The sequence below is a fragment of the Varanus komodoensis genome, unplaced genomic scaffold, assembly GCF_004798865.1.
Source record: "Varanus komodoensis strain SLA01 unplaced genomic scaffold, ASM479886v1 scaffold32, whole genome shotgun sequence".
In the NCBI taxonomy this organism is placed as follows: Eukaryota; Metazoa; Chordata; class Lepidosauria; order Squamata; family Varanidae; genus Varanus; species Varanus komodoensis.
The window spans coordinates 5,009,875-5,027,166 of record NW_025335798.1 but is presented as its reverse complement, the minus strand read 5'-3'; positions in this window follow the sequence as shown (position 1 = coordinate 5,027,166).

Sequence of the window (17,292 nt, the reverse complement as noted above, 5' to 3'; positions counted from 1 at the left end):
TACCAACATGCATAGTTGGATGGCATTATTAGGACCAAGCAAAATTTGTAATGATGATACCATGTTATTGGAAGAAAGCAGCAATGAATTAAAGTGACTCCTGATGAAAGCAGAAGATGAAATTGCAAAAGTGGGACTGTAGCTAAACATTAAGAAAACAAAAAACACGATTAAAGGAGAATTACACAACTTTAGCGTCAACAATGAAGAAATTGGAATTGTGAAAGATTTTGCATGCCTTCGCTCAATGATCAGTTCAAAGGGAGACTGCAGTCAAGAGGATTGGAACCTGGAAGGGCAGCAATGAAGGAATTAGGAAAGATCATCAAATGTAAGGATGTTTCACTGCAGACCAAAGATCATCCATACGATTGTATTCCTGATCGCCACATACAGGTGTGCAAGCTGGACAGTGAAGAAAGCTGCCCAGAAGAAAATTGTTGCATTAAAAACGTGGTGCTGGAGGAGTGCTTTGCAAATGCTGTGGACTGAATGAAAGACAACCAAGTGGGTCCTGGATCAAGTCAAGCCAGCACATTCCCTGGAAGCAGATGACGAAACTGAGGTTGCACTCCAGGCACACGCCATGAGCAGGCAAGACTTTCTGGAAAAGCCAAGAACACTGTGAAAAACTGAAGGTAGAGACAGAAGAGAAGGACCGGCTTTGAGACAGAGCAACTCCATACAGCAAGCCACAACCTGGAGTTCACAAGAGCTCAGCAGGACTGTCCAGGTCAAATCATTTTGGAAGGCAGTCACCGGATGAGCATAAGTTGGAGACAACTTGATGGCACATTGCAGCAAAACGTTCTAATAGACTGAGGTTGGCCAATTGTAGATTTCGCAGTTTTATTTCTCATGAACCAGCACAGGTCTACCTGTGTTTTTGGTCATTTGTTTTTAAATGACCAAAGTTATCAATCCTTAGGTGTCAATCCATCTCCATGTATCAGATCTATTTTTCAGGGTGTGTAAGCAGATTGCAGCTCTCCATACATTTACTAAGAGGTAGAACACCAGTCCTATGTACAATCCCACTGCATGTGACAATCCCACTGAACACTGTATGATTCACTTCCGGGTGAACATGTTTAGGATTACGCGGTAACTTTGAAGCAATGGTGAACGTTTTTCTTCCTTCACAGATCCTTCTGTACCCCCAGCTGTTTTCCTAACCCGCCTAATTTTCTGTGTCATCTCAGCTGCTTTTTCTGACCCCACAGGTCATGATAGACAGGTCCATGGCTGGCTCCAAGACATTTTGCTGCTTCAGACTGAGCAGCAAATGCTATCTCCCCACCTTCTGAACCCTGCACTGAAGTTGCACAGTGGTACTCAAAGCCCCTGGTTTTGGCTCTCATCCTGAGGGGAAAAGAGCCTTTACAAGTATGCACATATACATTAGAAAATATGTGCATTAGCATAAGGAGAACAGTGTGTGTTTTGTTCTTTGGAGCTAAGCCTTTACCTAGCACTACTCTGCTTTCCTCTTTTAATCTACAGAGAAAAACATGATTACTCTTCATCTTTCCTCTGCGATGAATGAATCATTGCAATGTTGTGATGTTCTTCAGTGGAGAAAGATAATCAAATTAGCACATTCCAATTGTACAGTAATTACTGGCATTAAGCAAGTGAACAATGCATTTATGTGCAGGTCTACCCTGAAGTATGTCCCCCTAAATTCAGGAGAACTTACTTTACGGGTGAGCATGGGCAAGAGTGCAGCTCAGATCTACCCTTAGTCAGCAGGGACAAGCCTGTCCAACTCTTGTTGTCCTTCTTGCAGTGCCTGGGTGTACTGCTACAAACAGGAGTCATCCATTGAAATAACTATTTAATTCCCCTCTGATTCACTTTTAGTGAATGCTCTGCAGTAAAAAGTGAGCTACACAGCAATCATAAGGTCCCCTGAAGAGTATCCCAGTGGCCATAGGACATTGTGGCTCTAACCCTGAATCTGCAGACACTGCTAAGTCCTTGGGAGGGGGACCTGGAGATTGCCCCACACCCCAGCCATCCCTCATGGTTGCCATGGAAAGCACTGTGGCGGCTCTTCCAGCTGCAGCCCTGGAGGACTTCAGGGAGAGGAGAAAAGTGCAGAGTGGTGCATGTGTGAAGAGGAGATGGCAGGTCTACAGGAAGTAGGTCACAACAGGGTAGGCCAGGGAGACAAGCCAGAAAGCTCGCCTAGCTAAAACTGTAAAAGCAAAGGAGGACTGAGAGATGAAGCCCCCTCTGTCCTCTTGTAGAAGTCTCCAGTCTTTCAGCTGTCTGTCTCTGACAAGATGATCCCTTAGGGTTGTGTTCTTATTTGCATAAGGGAACCCAGAAAGGATTTTAAGTAATACAACCTCTGTGTAATGGAGTATCGGGAATAAATATACGGCCTACCCAGTGTCAGAATACCACCGAAGCAAATTGTTTCTAAGTCACAAGAAAGGAGGAATGATGCCAGGAATGAAAACATCTCAGGATTCTGGCGGAACAGAAGCCAGTAGCAAGTCAGCAAGCCGTGGCATCAAGGAGCAGGTTTACTTTAGTGTTCATATTGCTATGCTTGCTCCCATTTCTTTGAGCAGTGAGAAGTTCCAGGACTGCAGCATTTAACCAGATTTGGTTAGGAAGGCAGTTGCTAGAGACTATAGGTGAGGAGCAGCTTTTGTTCTGTCATCCACTCCTGGACAGAATTGGACTTTTTGTGTGAGAATTCCATTCATTTGCGTATGTGCATTAACACAGGCGTGCATGAGTCAATGCACAGGAGTTAATGCACACTTGCAAATGAGCAAAATTGCACAAATTACCTTTTAAGTGAAAGTGCATTCCACACGTCTGCAGAACCTGTACAACTCAGAAAAAAGTTGGTCCACTGTAGAATCCACAGGATGAATTCACAGAAGTCAGAACTCATTGGAACATGTTCTGTATATTGGTGAATTACCTCAGATATTCCAATCTTCCCTGCTCGTGTCTTAGGAAAATTTGGAATATCTGAGTTTACCGACATACAGATTGAGCATAGGTGGAGGAACTGCTTCAAGACTCCTCAAGACAGTCACATCCAGCATTTCTACATGATCTATTTTAAAAACAAATGCCTCAATACAATTTTTTATCACTGAAATGCAGGATGGTTATAGAGAAATTCCCTGAAATTTCCCTAACAAAAGACGTGCCTGTCAACTTCCACACAGCCTGTGAGAGAATATGTGCAGTCAGTCTAGCCCCATTAACTTTTCCCTGTCCGAAGTCCAGCTTGACAAGAGTATATAGCTTTTCTTCCTTCATTTATTTGTGAGTGGTGGCAGAAGTGCTGATTTTTCACCACAGATGTAAGGATCTTATGGGGATTCTTTAGGCGACCACAGCAGGGAGGGGCGGTTTTGCACTTACCTCATCATTCTGTGGGGACTGAGGGTGCCGATGTATTTCATTCTAGGTATTACACATCTCTCCGTTGCTTTGTGGTCTCTGCTTGTGCTTTGAAACAAACACTAAGTGAGGAATTACTACATGGTGTCTTTCTCTGGGATTTCACAGAAGTACGGGAATCTGAAGTTGCTACAGGCTGATGGAGAGATGATTGTGCAGTGAAACACAGGGGCTCACATGCACTCCTTGGCCAATTCATAAATAAGGGAAGCACAATAACCTCGAACCCAACCATGAGAATTTCTCTGAAATTTTCTCCTCCTTTCAATTTCTCCTCAAACACAATTTCTGTTCTATCAAACTGGATGGAAAGGTCATAATATGTGGAAGAAGTTTTTGGCTTGGTACTGGGCCAAACCATCAGCCATGAATTAAAAAATCATAAGATAAGAATCATATTGTGTAAACCATTTTGAGAGCTTTAGGCTAATCAAGCGGTATGTAAGTGCTATAAATAAATAAGGCAGATGCTATAAATCAACAAATGCTGAGGCAAAGAACATGGATCATCAATATCCCTCTGCCTATGCTGTAAGAGAGTTGGCAGATGTTATATTTCTGGAGAAAGAGTATTCCAGAGAGTGGGGGCATTGCAGAAAAAAGCCCTCCTCCTAGTTGTCACCATGGAGGCAGTTGTGAGCTGTGGCACAGGCAGGGGGGCCTCTTTGCAGGAACCCTCGCTGTGCTGGGACAGATCTATTCTATTTCAGAAAATCTGTATATCACTTTTCATTTTAAATCAAATCCTAAAGCAGTTTACAGATAAAGCCATGATCAAATCCCAGTGTTCTCTCCGACATCCTGGTCTCAAGGAATGGCACTGACACTGGTTTGAAATAACCCTACATATCTCACTATTCCAGATGAATAGTAAGATCCTCTTTTAACAAACTTAGTGACTAAGGTTGCCTAAGAACACACTTAGCGAACATGGTGGGATCTGTCTGAAGCTTCACTTTAAAATAATAAGAAAATAGAGAGTGATTAGCATGGCGTTTTTCCAGTTCTAGAAGGTCAGGATCTATGGTGGTCAGGCACATAATTATCAATGGCTATTAGGCAAGACACTGCATGCAGCCTTATATTTGGACTGTCCCTCCTAAAACTGCTGAAAGCTGATACTGAAGAAGATATCTGCTCATGCATCTTTGGCATGCATCTGGGCTGAATTCTCTGCTGGTACCATCCTTTCATTTTGCTCTATATCTAACCTGTGATAACATGGCATTAGGATCCCTCATATTTTGTAATGGACTGTTATAAGTATTTTAAAAATAGAGAAATTGCTAATTAAAAATAGAGGGAACTGCAATCCATCAGTCATGTACCATGCTGAATAGAAAGCAATTCAAGGTTGAAGAAACTATGAATTTGAGACAGAGCAAACTTCTAATTTAAGGCAGAGTAGTGCTGGAAAGCAGCAGAAATGTTAGGTAGGCAATCCTTGCACTTCCATTGTGTTTTAAGTTGTATGTGTCCAGGAGGTACAAATACGGTCCTGGCGGGGGTGGGATGGGGGCAACATGGAAAACTCTACAGTGCAATGGATTGGTGAACGAGTCATGGGCAGGGGATGGGGACTACAAAAAAGCCAATATTTTGTTTATCCAGGGGTGCTCTTGTGGTAATTATGCAAAACACACGTAACACTGTTAGGGCCCTTGCTCATGAAGACAGCACCATTTCCACTGAGTTGAAATGTGTGTCACACACATATGCAATTTTAATCTCCCTTATAATTACCTTGGATGCTATTTTTGGGTAGGAAGTACAAATAAAATAAATAGTGCAAATCAGTCAGTCAGTCAGTCAATCAATCAATCAATCCTGCTCATATTTCCCAGCAACAGTTTATCTTAGGGTGTATTTGATTGGATCTAACTGGAGATTATATAGACTGATTCAGATCCTCTGAAAGTAGCCAGTATTGCTTGAATGGATGAAGGTTATCCCAACCCATCTCAAGTTTAATATCTGGTGAGTCAGAATCTGGGGGTGTTGTAGATATATGTACCCAGGAAGTGACATTAGGTGTGCAACACTTGGTACTTGTGCTTCATCACCTGTTGTTAGACCAGTTGCTGGCCAGCTGAGTTGTCTTGAGGGTGCCATATGGGCTGAGTTCTCCATTTCATGAATACTTTATTAGTGATGGTTGTTACAAGGTATGCATCGCTCCTCAAATACAGTACCAGGTGACTTAAAATTGTGAGAAGGACAGGGTTGCCCAAATGGAGTGGGAATCTTCCTTGCTTAGCCCTATAAGCACTGAATGATATATTGGGGTGTTGCCACACTTGTGCTATCAAGAGCATCACCACACCACCTGCAGTCAAAGGAATCCCTTGATGTAATTTGCTCCCCAGAGGAAATGTCAAGAGGATGCTCCTCTCAGCTTGCCCACTGGGACCTGTCTTCATTACTCCTTCATCTCCTCCATGCCTTCTACATTGAGGTGAGGATGCAAGGCAGGCAAAGGATTCAAAGGAGCATTTCTTCAGCTGCCAGTTCATTCTGGATGCCTCAGTCCAAGTGGCAGCTTGAGGAAGTTGCTGCATGGCTGAAAAGTCCGAGGACTTAGCCAGAGTCTTTAGCCCTGGCTCAGTCAGGTGGCTTTGTCAATGTGGCAGCTTTGAAATGGCTTGGGAAGTCACCATGCAGGCAAGTATCCAGGACTGAGTTTTCCAAGCAACCTTTTCCGTCTTGAATGTTTCCTGCACAGCTTCCCCAGTTACCTTCACATCCAAATATTATTTCCAATTACAGATAATAGTGGGGGTTTCTCCCAGATCCTCCTCATGGAGGAACTGAGGAACGCTCTGGTAGGTCAGATGGGCAACCTCCAGAAGCAGCAGTAGGCCCTCAAAGCTGAGGTTGCCCTTCCTTGGCTAAGAGGACACCCATGTCAGGAAGCTCGGCCTGAACATTATTGCCTCATGTAAACAAGGCCAGGAACAGGAAGCTCTTGGAATGTAACTAAGTCTAGCGCCACCTAGTGACTGAACTATCTAAGGATAATATTCATATATGTAAAACACAACAGCTCTATAAAACAGACAAACATATGTTAAAAAGCTAAAAACCTGGGAAAATTAAACCATCTCCACCTGGTATTGAAGAAATTTGGCAGAGGGGAGGGGGTGGTACTAGACAAATATTTTTAGGGTAGCATTCAGAATTGTGGTGCTGCCAGTAAAAAGGCTCCCTAGCTATTGTTTCCCCATGACAAGAGCAGGCCAAACATAGATGGATGTGAAATGGGCTCTCTGTATACTTGCTTGCTGCACTGATGTGGACTTGTTCCTGCATTTGACTCCTTGCAGAGGAGAAACAGTGGTCATCAGGATCTCCAAAGAACATCCAAATCTCGCAGTATCTTGGATAAGCCCTCATGACCAAAAGAAGGGCCAGAATTGGCTACATCATTTGGAAGGTTTACCAACTTCTCCAGAATATTATGAGATACCTAAAATGGAAAGTGTGACAATGCCTGCTTAAAATCCATGTAGACACGGCAAAGGGAAATTAAAAAGATGGTAAAGGCCCTGACCTGGACCACATGGAATGGGATAGCAGAATAATGATAATGAAAGTTAAGAGGTGCAATGAGCATCTTACAGATTTCTAAGGCTGCAGAAAACAAGGGGGAACACACCATAGGTTGAACATTATGAGGTAGCTCTTCAGGTGGACAGTCACTCATATGTCATAATTTCTAGCCTGAAGAGATGGGTATAACCCATCACCTTCAACACATCACCTGAAACAGATTGCTATCAACAGCCCAAACAGGGCTGGCTCCATCAGGGGCAGAAACATTCCACACCGATGTAAGATCAAAAAAGATGTCAAGATTCCGACGATATCACAGGCATCGCAGTAGGAAAGGTGGCCGCCGTAAAGGGAATGGACGGGGTAAAAGGAAAGGCAGGAAAAAGGGACATGGAGGCCGGTGTGGAACAAGACAAGGTGATGGTCTAACAATAATGTTAGATACTGTCAACTAGTTATACTCCCTTTTGAACACAGCAGATCTTATTTTATTCCGAGATGATGCCAGATCAAAATGATCACAGGTATTGAGCACAGCAAAGGTATGCAACCAAAGGCATACCATTCCTTCCTTCCTTCAACACCCTCCAAAAGTTCCTTCTGCTGTGCACATGACCCAACCACAGAGCACGGTGGCTAGAGTGACAAGGCCTATTGAGAGCTTTGTTGTTGTTCCCAAAGCCTTTTCAGTGAGGGCCTTGGAGCCATCTGGCCAGATCATTGATGAGATGGATGGGTTGAAGTGTGTGTGTGTGTGTGTGTGTGTGTGTGTGTGAGAGAGAGAGAGGGAGGGAGGGAGGGAGGGAGGGAGGGAGGGAGGGAGAGAATAAAGGAGAGAATGAATGGGTGGGCTTGTCTGTGTACACGACAGCATTCATGCAACGTAACTGCTCTGCCTGGGTTAAATATTTAAGATGCTCATTGCCAAAGCCCCTGGCTAGGTTCAGATAACATGACAAGCCAACCTTAGGTTACAAGCCACCATGGCTTATCTTGAGGTGTGAATGCAGTCTATTGTCACATTCAGATGGTACTTTCAGGGTTGCTATAACATTGCTGAAACTGAACTTAACATTGCTGGGGAGCCCCAACTAGGCTTATGATGATCAGGCAACACATGGTTCCTTGGGCACTGTTTCCCTCGTCAGTCCTCCAGCCAATATTCCAGGGAAAACCTGAGTGGGGCACTTAGGGGAGTGGGATGACATCTGGCAAAAGGGGGCACTTTTGGCAGCTGTCATCTGCCTCCCCTCTCCAATCTCTTTCAAATGCCAGCAGAGTGGGATTGCTTTCTCCCCTTACCTGCAGAGGAGTGGGGTATGGAACTGGGGCTCTGGGAGCGTGAACCACCTCGTTGTGGCTTTGAAAGCCCAGCACAAGTCAGCTACCTCTTCCCACTGCTCAGTTGCAGCACAGTTGGGCTTAGGGGTGGTAACTGAGTGCCTCGAAGGGGGCATGGGCTGTCTCATGATGGCCCAGAAGCCCACTGTGAGGAGACTGTGCCCCTCTTCCCACCACTCAGCTGCTACCTATTCCCCCAACATGGCTGGAATGGTTGCAGCTATTTGGGTTTGGTGGGCAATCCTGCCTGTGAGCAGCCCACATACCCATGGCACGAACAGGCATCACCCCTACCACAACCTAAGCAGTGAGAATTGGGGGCACTGACAGAAAGGGCCCACTTGGATGCTTGCTCTTGAGGTAGCACTAGGCTCTCCTACCATTGCACCTCCTCTGTCTCGAGCTCTGAGTGAGGCGTGAGGAGGAGGAGGTCTGACCAGAGTTCCTTGGCCAGAGTCGCAACACTTCTTTGCCAATCTAGCCAAGGGACTTTTATACTTTATGTCTTGACCATGGCCTTAGTGTCCCACCCAGGTATGGATGACACGCTAAGTGATGGAGGGCTTTTCAAACCCTGCAACCACCCATAGCCATTTGGGGTGGCTTATAAACCACCCCAGAGAGGCTTTTTAACCACCCTAAGGGAAGCAGGGGTGCAGCTGACATGGCATCTCCCCCGTGGCTTAGCATGATGTGCAAAGCTAGTCTATATGTGCTTTTGTAGATAGATAGATAGATAGATAGATAGATAGATAGATAGATAGATAGATAGATGATGAAGTGAAGAAAGAGAGTGGTGTGGAGGCAGAAACAGAGAGACCAAAGGAGTGATCCCTCCCACTTTGCCTCCACCTGCATTTGGATTCGGCTTGGATTGCCACCAATATGCATCCTTTGACTATTTTCATGAGGCAGTAATGGTAAGAGAAATGGTGAACTTAACCACTTATCCACCACCCTGTCAGGATCTGGGCTGTTCTGGTGGCCAGAAGCAGAACAACCACCACCAGCACTGTATTAGCGGGATCAGTCCCAAGCCCTGCTGGAGCTCGCATTCTACTGATGAGCACCAGCTGGGAGTCCTGGGGGAAGAGCTCTATAAGAGCAAGCTCTTCCCTCTAGAACTGGCATCAGCAGCACAGCCTGCCCTGCCCTGCCCTGGTACCTGCGCCTCTGCTTGTTCTCCTGGTTCTCAACGCTTGGCTTGTTCCTAACCATGCCGTTTTTCTGCCCTCATGCATCATGACTCTGACTTGGACTTTCCATTAAACCCTGTGTTTGAACCCTGTCTTGCCTGAAGTTCTGTTGCTTTGGTCCTGGTGCCTCTCTTGTCTTTCCTTGTCTCTGGATGCTCACATCCCAGCCATGGACCCTGACCCACCCCAGCCAGGAGAGTCTACTTCTCCCTCCAACACATACTCTAGAAAGCCTCACCACCTGCTGCCTGCCAGAGCATTCTCCACAGAAGGAGAATGGAGTCATTCCTGGCTGCCTGTTGCTGTGGCACTCTAGAAAGAGATCTCATCCCTGCTCTGCAAGCCCATGGCCTTGTCCATGAAGACCCCACAAGAAAGTCTCTGTGTCCCTGCAAGTTTTTTGGCTGGGTTTCACGAGCTCCTACTGAGACCTCATGAGAGCTCCAGCACAGCAGCAAAAGGGACAGAGGTGCCATGGCGGCAGAGGGAGAGCTGCATGGTGGCAGCGGTGGCAGCAAGAAGGAAGGGGTGGTGCATGGCAGAAACTGCAGTGCAGGGAGCTTGTGCCTGGCCCGGCAGTTGCTTCAATGTGATGCTAGTCTGGTTTTTTGGTGGCGGTGAGGATGTGTGACTGCATGATTATTAACCAAAACTAGAGCAGAGGTTGACAAGCACTGAGAAGGAAATCCTCTGCTGTCGTTAAGTAGGGCTGCATAGTGAATGTTGATCAGGCATCAGAGTAGTCTCCCTTCCTACACTAGGGTTGCTCTGTACTTGGTACACGGTTGTTGTGCCGGTCACACATGATCTTGGGAGGGCTCACTTAGGGCACTCAAGAGCTTCTTCTTGCTCAGTTTGCCACTTCCAGGGGCTCAGCCCCACTCCTGCTCCTATAGACAGAAGCCAGGTATGGGGGGTGGGGGGGGGTGAAAATCAGCTGACCTCGGGATGCCCCCAGATAAGTAAAATCAGCATACAAGGTCGTATGCTGGGTCCCCAGAAGTGCCCGTGCCTGTTTCCACTGTGCCTGCTATCGGTCTGGGAAAGGTGGGAGCACCAGGCCTGCATAACTGGAGAGCCACTGTTGTGTAGTGGTTAAGCACATGGGCCTGGGACTCAGGTGACCCGGATTCTAGTCCCCACTCAGCCATGGCACTCACTAGGTGACTTTGGGCCAGTCACAGACTCTGAGCCAACCTACCTCACAGGGTTGTTGTTATGGGGATAAGACTGAAAGCAGCAGGAGGGGAATGATGTCAGCCACTTTGAGTTCTTTGTACGAAAAAAGGCAGCAAATAAATCAAACAAACTATGGATATGAATTCTCCCTGAATAAAATGCTGCATATGAAATATTTCGCTACTCCCATATGAATGCAGAGTGATTTATTTGAAAAAACTAATTACTTAAGAAAAAGGTGACTCAGGCATTCCCCAAAAGCACTGAAATGTCCCTTTATTTACTTTCCTTTAAGGTCGGCTTCATCACTACAGGAGGCGTGTGCTATACTAAGCTGGGCAGGTCAGAACAGAGGAGACCTGGTGATGAGTAATCCTGCTCTGAACTGCATGGACAACTTTCTCCATCAACATACATCAACATACAAGGAAATGTTGGCGATCATCCCAATTAAAGCTTCCTTGGTTGGAATATTTGGAGCATCTTTGCCATTCACTCTGCCTTTCTACATGTTTTGCAGTGTTCCTGGACCTCCGCATAGTGCAGAGGTCTAATGACATTCATAGACAGGCATACAGGCTCACACACAGTCAGTGGAGTGGCCTTAGGGGTGGCTTGGCTGGGCACCGGTAAACATCCATACCCCAGGAGAAGAAGAGGCTCCTGGAATTGCTCCTTTTCACCAGGGCAATGCGCTTGTTCGCTTGCCTCTGGCTTGGATAGTGGTGGGGCTGTGAAGGAGAAGCGATGTGGGCCACTGCCCACAGGCTCGCTGGCTCTCTGCCAGACAAGCAAGCAAGTGGCAGCAATGAGGAGAAGGATGACAAGGAGCAGCAGGTGACAATTCATCTGCAAAGGTGGATCCACTGATGGAGAGAGATTCATGGGCAGGGTCCTCCCAAGAGCCTTCCAAAATCTCAAGCCATAGTGTTCTCGAGGGATGAGAAAGAGGGTTTTGCCTACATAAGAACAGGAGAGCAGCCATGCTGGATCAGATCAAAGGTCCAGCTAGTCCAGCATTCTGCACACAGGGAGGCAAACCAGTTGCCCCAGGATCCCTCGAGCAGGATGAATGCGAGACCCCCTCCTGCCCAAACTGCCCTGCAACTGGAGTATGCAGACATGCCTCCTCAGACAAAGGAGGTGCAGATAGCCAGCAGGGCTAGTGGCCATGGATAGCCGACCTCCACCTCAGTATTACAATACATCCCAGTGGGGTATTTTGTGTGGGAGAGGTATTAATAGATACCATGAGGAACTTATGTTTTCCGCTAGGGATGTACTTTGGTTTTCAACAGATCCTGAAGTTCAAGTACAACCAAGCCACTGGTACATCCCATATCAAAGAGGGCTTCCCTCCAAAGGCAACAAAACTGAACCCACTCCAGAATGAGGCTTTATGAACTCTTGTTTTAGAGACGAAATATATCAGCAAGTTTCCTGCATGCCTTCAGCCAAGGCCTACAATTGCCTTCTTCCTAAGCCCTGTTTGGCATGCAGTGCATTTATGTGCCGGATAGCCACTTTGCTAGCACTGGGGGAAGGAGAATCTTGGTAGACAGGGCAAGGCCTGTGGAAAGACTGGCAAGTTGAAGGGGAACCTCTGCAGGCTGTGCCCAGCTTACAGGCCAGAGGTTCCCATATGTGCCTTAGGATGGCTGGTCCCATCTCTGGTCAACATTCTGATCCTACATGCTGAATCTTAGACGAGGCCTAAGCATTACTCACCTCATGACATGTGAAGTACTCATTTGAAGTCTTGGCTTGTTGGCAATGTGCATCATGTGTGAGTGGCATGTTGAGTTGCCAAGTTTCCACCTCAGGAATGTTGTGATAGATTGGTATGCTAACCTACTCATATTATGAGTGTAATGTTTATATTAAGTTCATGAGCGATGTAGCTTAGGAGGAAGCTATTGAGCAGCTAGAGAAGTTTGTGCAATGGTCATTGAAGTTTGTTTTGTGGAGATAATCTTGCTTTCTTTTCCCCTCTGTTGTCTGTTAAAGTTCTAGACTGAAGGGAGGTGTCTTTAGGGTGTCTAGAAAAGACACTACAATTTTCCTAAGCAAGATACTTGTGCAAGGAAAAGTCTTCTGCCAAGGTACTACAGAAACACGTGGATCACAACAGTACACTGTTGGAAGAAGCCTTGTCTGCCATACTTCTTTAACTTTACTGATGCTTCTATAGTTCATAATAATTTTCTTCTGAAGCAAAAAAGTAGCTACATAAGTACAGTAGCTCACACTGCAGAGACAATTCTTGCCTTAGTTTCAGGCTGCAGACTTTAGCATCCTTCCCCTTGGGGTCATCTCATTTATTTTAATGGGATTATTCTTGAGCTAGTGAATTGTCAGCTTCAGCCTGGGTCAAAAAGGGCAGAGTCTAATGGAAAAGTCATGGGGTGAGTAGGGTTTGCCTATTGGTTTTTATTGTACACTGGGCAATTTAAAATGCATAAATAAGTGCTAAGTTGTAAAATAAGGTGATGGGTCAAGGAGTTAAGGTCTTGGAGGAGCTGATAAGGAATGACATGAAGACAATTACACCAGCTTGCAAACAGACCCTTAGCAACATACTCTGGAGTATTCACAGTGACCACAATAAGGCTAGAATTTCTCCCTACTCCCCTGAAGTTAACAGTTGTGACACAGAAACCCAGAACATGTCTCCACAATTCATTTTTCATCCATTGGTGGTGCTGAAGTTTGAGATGGAATCTCTGCTTACTGTGCCCAACCAAATGACAATCATGGAATCATTAATGCCATGACAGCCCGATTCACTAGAGATCAGGTGGCATCAAAGAAGACTTGATGGCTTCAGTTCCATCCACATCCATGGGTTCTCAAGGGATTGGGTTGCTCTTGTGCGTGGTGCCGTTCTAACGCTAGAGTAACTTCTCCTGCTTTCTGATCCGCATCACTTCATTAATCCTCTACCACACTCAGCCAAATTCGCCCTGTGATGGATGATATGGGCAGAGCCTCTCATAGACTCTGTGTTGGTGATGGCACATTATAAACACTGCAGAGCTGATGACAGTCCTCACGTTGAGCTGATGACTCAGTAAATCCCCTTGTGCAATCTAAATCCAACCAAAGGTTGACCTCAGCTCTTGTGTTGCTCTCAGGCCCCGATAGTCAGCCCACTATTGGAGAGATTCTTGGAAAGCCTTTTTCGTTAGTAAGACAGACAAGCCGAGGTCCGGCAGCTCTAATAGAACCTGAAGTAGAACAAGGTGAAAGTGGTTTGTGGTTAGCATGCAGAGCAGCAAAAACAGACTCCTGCATGCTCAAATTGATGAGCCTGCCTGACCTTGCTGCGCTGATGTGGGTTCAAGAGCAGAATCTGATACATTCTGGCCAGTTGTCATTGAGGCACCCTTGCCAGGGCATGAGCTTTCTGCAGCTCCTTTCCTTTTCCTGAACTGTGTGGTTATGTCACAGCTGAATCTTCTGCAACAGACTCAGTGGAGTCAGGAACTGCAGAGACCCACACCTGCTGTGTTAGCAGGGAAGCTGATGTCATCTATCCCCCGCCCCCGACCCTTCAGAGCTCCCTATAACCTCTGGGTTTAGTCACAGTTCTCATAATAAATGGGGGAAATGGATTTTTCCAATGAAAATATATTACTCCCTGATGTAATGCACAGTAGTCTGGAGTGGTTTGATGAAGTATAGGGAATTAGGGCCCATCCGTCTTACCAAGACCTGCTCTTGGTGGGGTAGAAATGTCTAGAACTGGCATGTTGATATGATGGATCAACCCAGCCGCCTGCTGTTTTGGACTCTGGAGGGAATGTCTAAGGAGGACAGTCACAACAGGTGCTTGCACTTCAAAATGTACCCCTGCACCACCAATTCCCAGCCCGGCATCTTTCAGGTTTGGGATCTAATGAAGGTAGGCATGATCCCAGATGGTCACTGCACCAAGAGAAATTTCTGTTTAATTAGCATCTTTTGGATAACACACTTAATGCCCAAGCATCACTTTAGAGAAAGGGGTCTAGCACAGACTTATAACAAGGCCCCTTTCACGCATATAATGTAGTTCTATCTCACGTATAGAATATCATTTACTTTTAATGTGTTTGTTTCTTGCTGCCATGATGATGATGATGCTCCACCTTTCTTCCTCTAGTAAGGAATCCAGGACAACTTACAAGGTTCTTCTCCTCTCCAATTTGTCCTCACAACAACAACCCTGTGAGGTAGGTTTTTCTGAGAGTCTGTGATTGGCCCAAAGTCAGCTGGCGAGTTCCGTGGCTGAATGGGGACTAGAATCCAGATTTCCCAAGTCCCAGCCCAACACTCTAACCACTCTGTCACTCTGTCTCCCTGTGCAGTCAGACTGTTGCTTCTTCAGCACTTACATGGCTTCTGATTGAGACCCAGGCAGTGCCAGCTCCAGGCTTTTGAGGCCCTTGGTCAAGAAGACACCATCCATGAGCCTCTTTCCTTGGGAGCCTGCCTTCTTACAGCCACAGCCAACTTCACCTGCATGCTCAAATAAATGCCAGCTACACAGGCCCAGAAGGTTAGCTCATGCCAGTGCAAACCTGCCCTGTTAGGTCTTAATACTGCTCCTCTTCTTTGTGACAAATGGATCCAGAATTTGTCTCAGAACACAAAGAGGCATTATGAGCAGTCACAATTTAGGTTTTTTATGCCCTAATTATGAGATTCAGCACCATGTCCTGCACCTGCTGAAAGTGTCATCCCAGAGAGCTTGGGATGCTGGGTGATGTGATTGTTTGCCAGCTTGAAGATGGCAAACAGTCTTCAGTCAGAGGTACAAATGTCCCTATATTGGAATAATGCTATCCCTGTGAGGGCTGCTATCCACCTAAACATTCTGGATTTAGATTAGTGGCACAGGGGATGAGCATCCATTTCTTCTAATTGCAGATACTGCAAGAAGGGCCCTAAGTCAGAGCTGTTTGTTCTTTAGGTCAGGCCAGCTGTGCTTTCCATGGCAGCTTTTTGGCTTCTGCACTAAGCTTTCCAGAGTCCTTCGAGTTATGTCGAGTTCATGTTGTGTATCAGCTAGGCTAGATTTTGCCACTGTCTTCAGTCCATCTAAGTACATCTCAAACTGGCAAGAAATTCTGTGCACTCTGAAAATTAACTGTGCTTCTGCAGCTTATGGGATGCAATCCAGGTGCAGACTTTGTGGTTTCTGTTTTGAACACTTAGCATCCTGTACCACAGAATAGAACTCACAAGCTACAGAGCTTCACGACAGTAGTACTGCATCCCATACATAAGCAATCCAAATAGATGTATGCGCAATCGTTGCATATAATAGTCACAGGTCTCCAGTGGTAGTGCCTGTGAGTACTTATGTGCCTACAGGCTCCCCCTGTGTGTGTGTGTGTGTGTGTGTGTGTGTGCGCGCGCGCACACACACACACACGCGCACACACACACACACGTGTCTCCAGGAGGCTGTCATGCTGCAAGGTGGGGCTGGACTCCAGTGCCAACTTTACTTCTTAGAATGCCTCTTGCCTCCATGTGAGCCCTGTGGTGTGCTGTCTTTTTGTTTTGTCTAGGCTATCAGGAGGGGAATTGGTGCCCATATTTTGCACAAGTCAGGGGTGTATGGACATATGCTTTCACAGTGGAGGCTCACACGGTACTTTACACTCGAATTTTTGGGGTGATGCTACTTGTCTCTGGGCCTCATCAGTTTGCTTTTTGTATGGCAAGTGTTGGAACGAAAACCCTGAAAGTTCAAAAGTGTGATGTTCAGTTTTGGAACTCAGATCCCTACCCCCCAGCCTTGAATGTGCATTCTTGAATGAATTACTTTTAGCCTCACAAGTTTGCCTTCTTGGGAAAGGGAGTTTTGCACCTGGCCAGACCCATTGAGGTAATCCTTCTGTGAATGTGCAACCTCCTTACCATGGCAACCATTTTGTGAGTGCACCCAAAACATTCTTTCAGAATTCAGAATGGGCCCACTGACCCAGACAAGTTGACAATCCCTTCTAGACAGGTTTTTTCCCCCTTGACCCGGAAGTACTTTCCTCCTCTCGTCTATACCACGTCACATGGATTCCTGAATAATGCTGGCTGTGGTGCTGATTTTTTTCTAGACCTGCTCCTCATTAGCATATTTAGGTCAGCAGCTAGAAATAGTTTGCTACGTTAAATTGTAACTCTTGGCTTCTCCATGCTTTCAGACAACAACTTCCATAAAACAATGGGATTATAGTCTGAAAGAATGGGAGGGTGCCAGGTTGCCTACCTCTGCTGTACAGTGTGATCACTCAAAACAGAGAGAATGCAAGTGTGAGGTGGTGGTTTTATTTTTGGACTGGGGACCTGGGAGATGCAGGTTCTAGTCCCCAATTAGCCATGAAGCTCACTAGGTGACTTTGGGCCAGTCAGTCACTCTCAGCCTAACCAACCTCACAGGGTTGTTGTGTAGATAAAGTGGAGTGAAGGAGCAACAAACTGCCTTTGTTCCTTGCAAGAGGAAAAATGGTGCAGGAAATGAATATGATGACAAACAATAATAAACAACGCTCAACAGATGGATCCTGCTTGCATGCCTGCCTTCAGAGAATTTTTGAAGCTT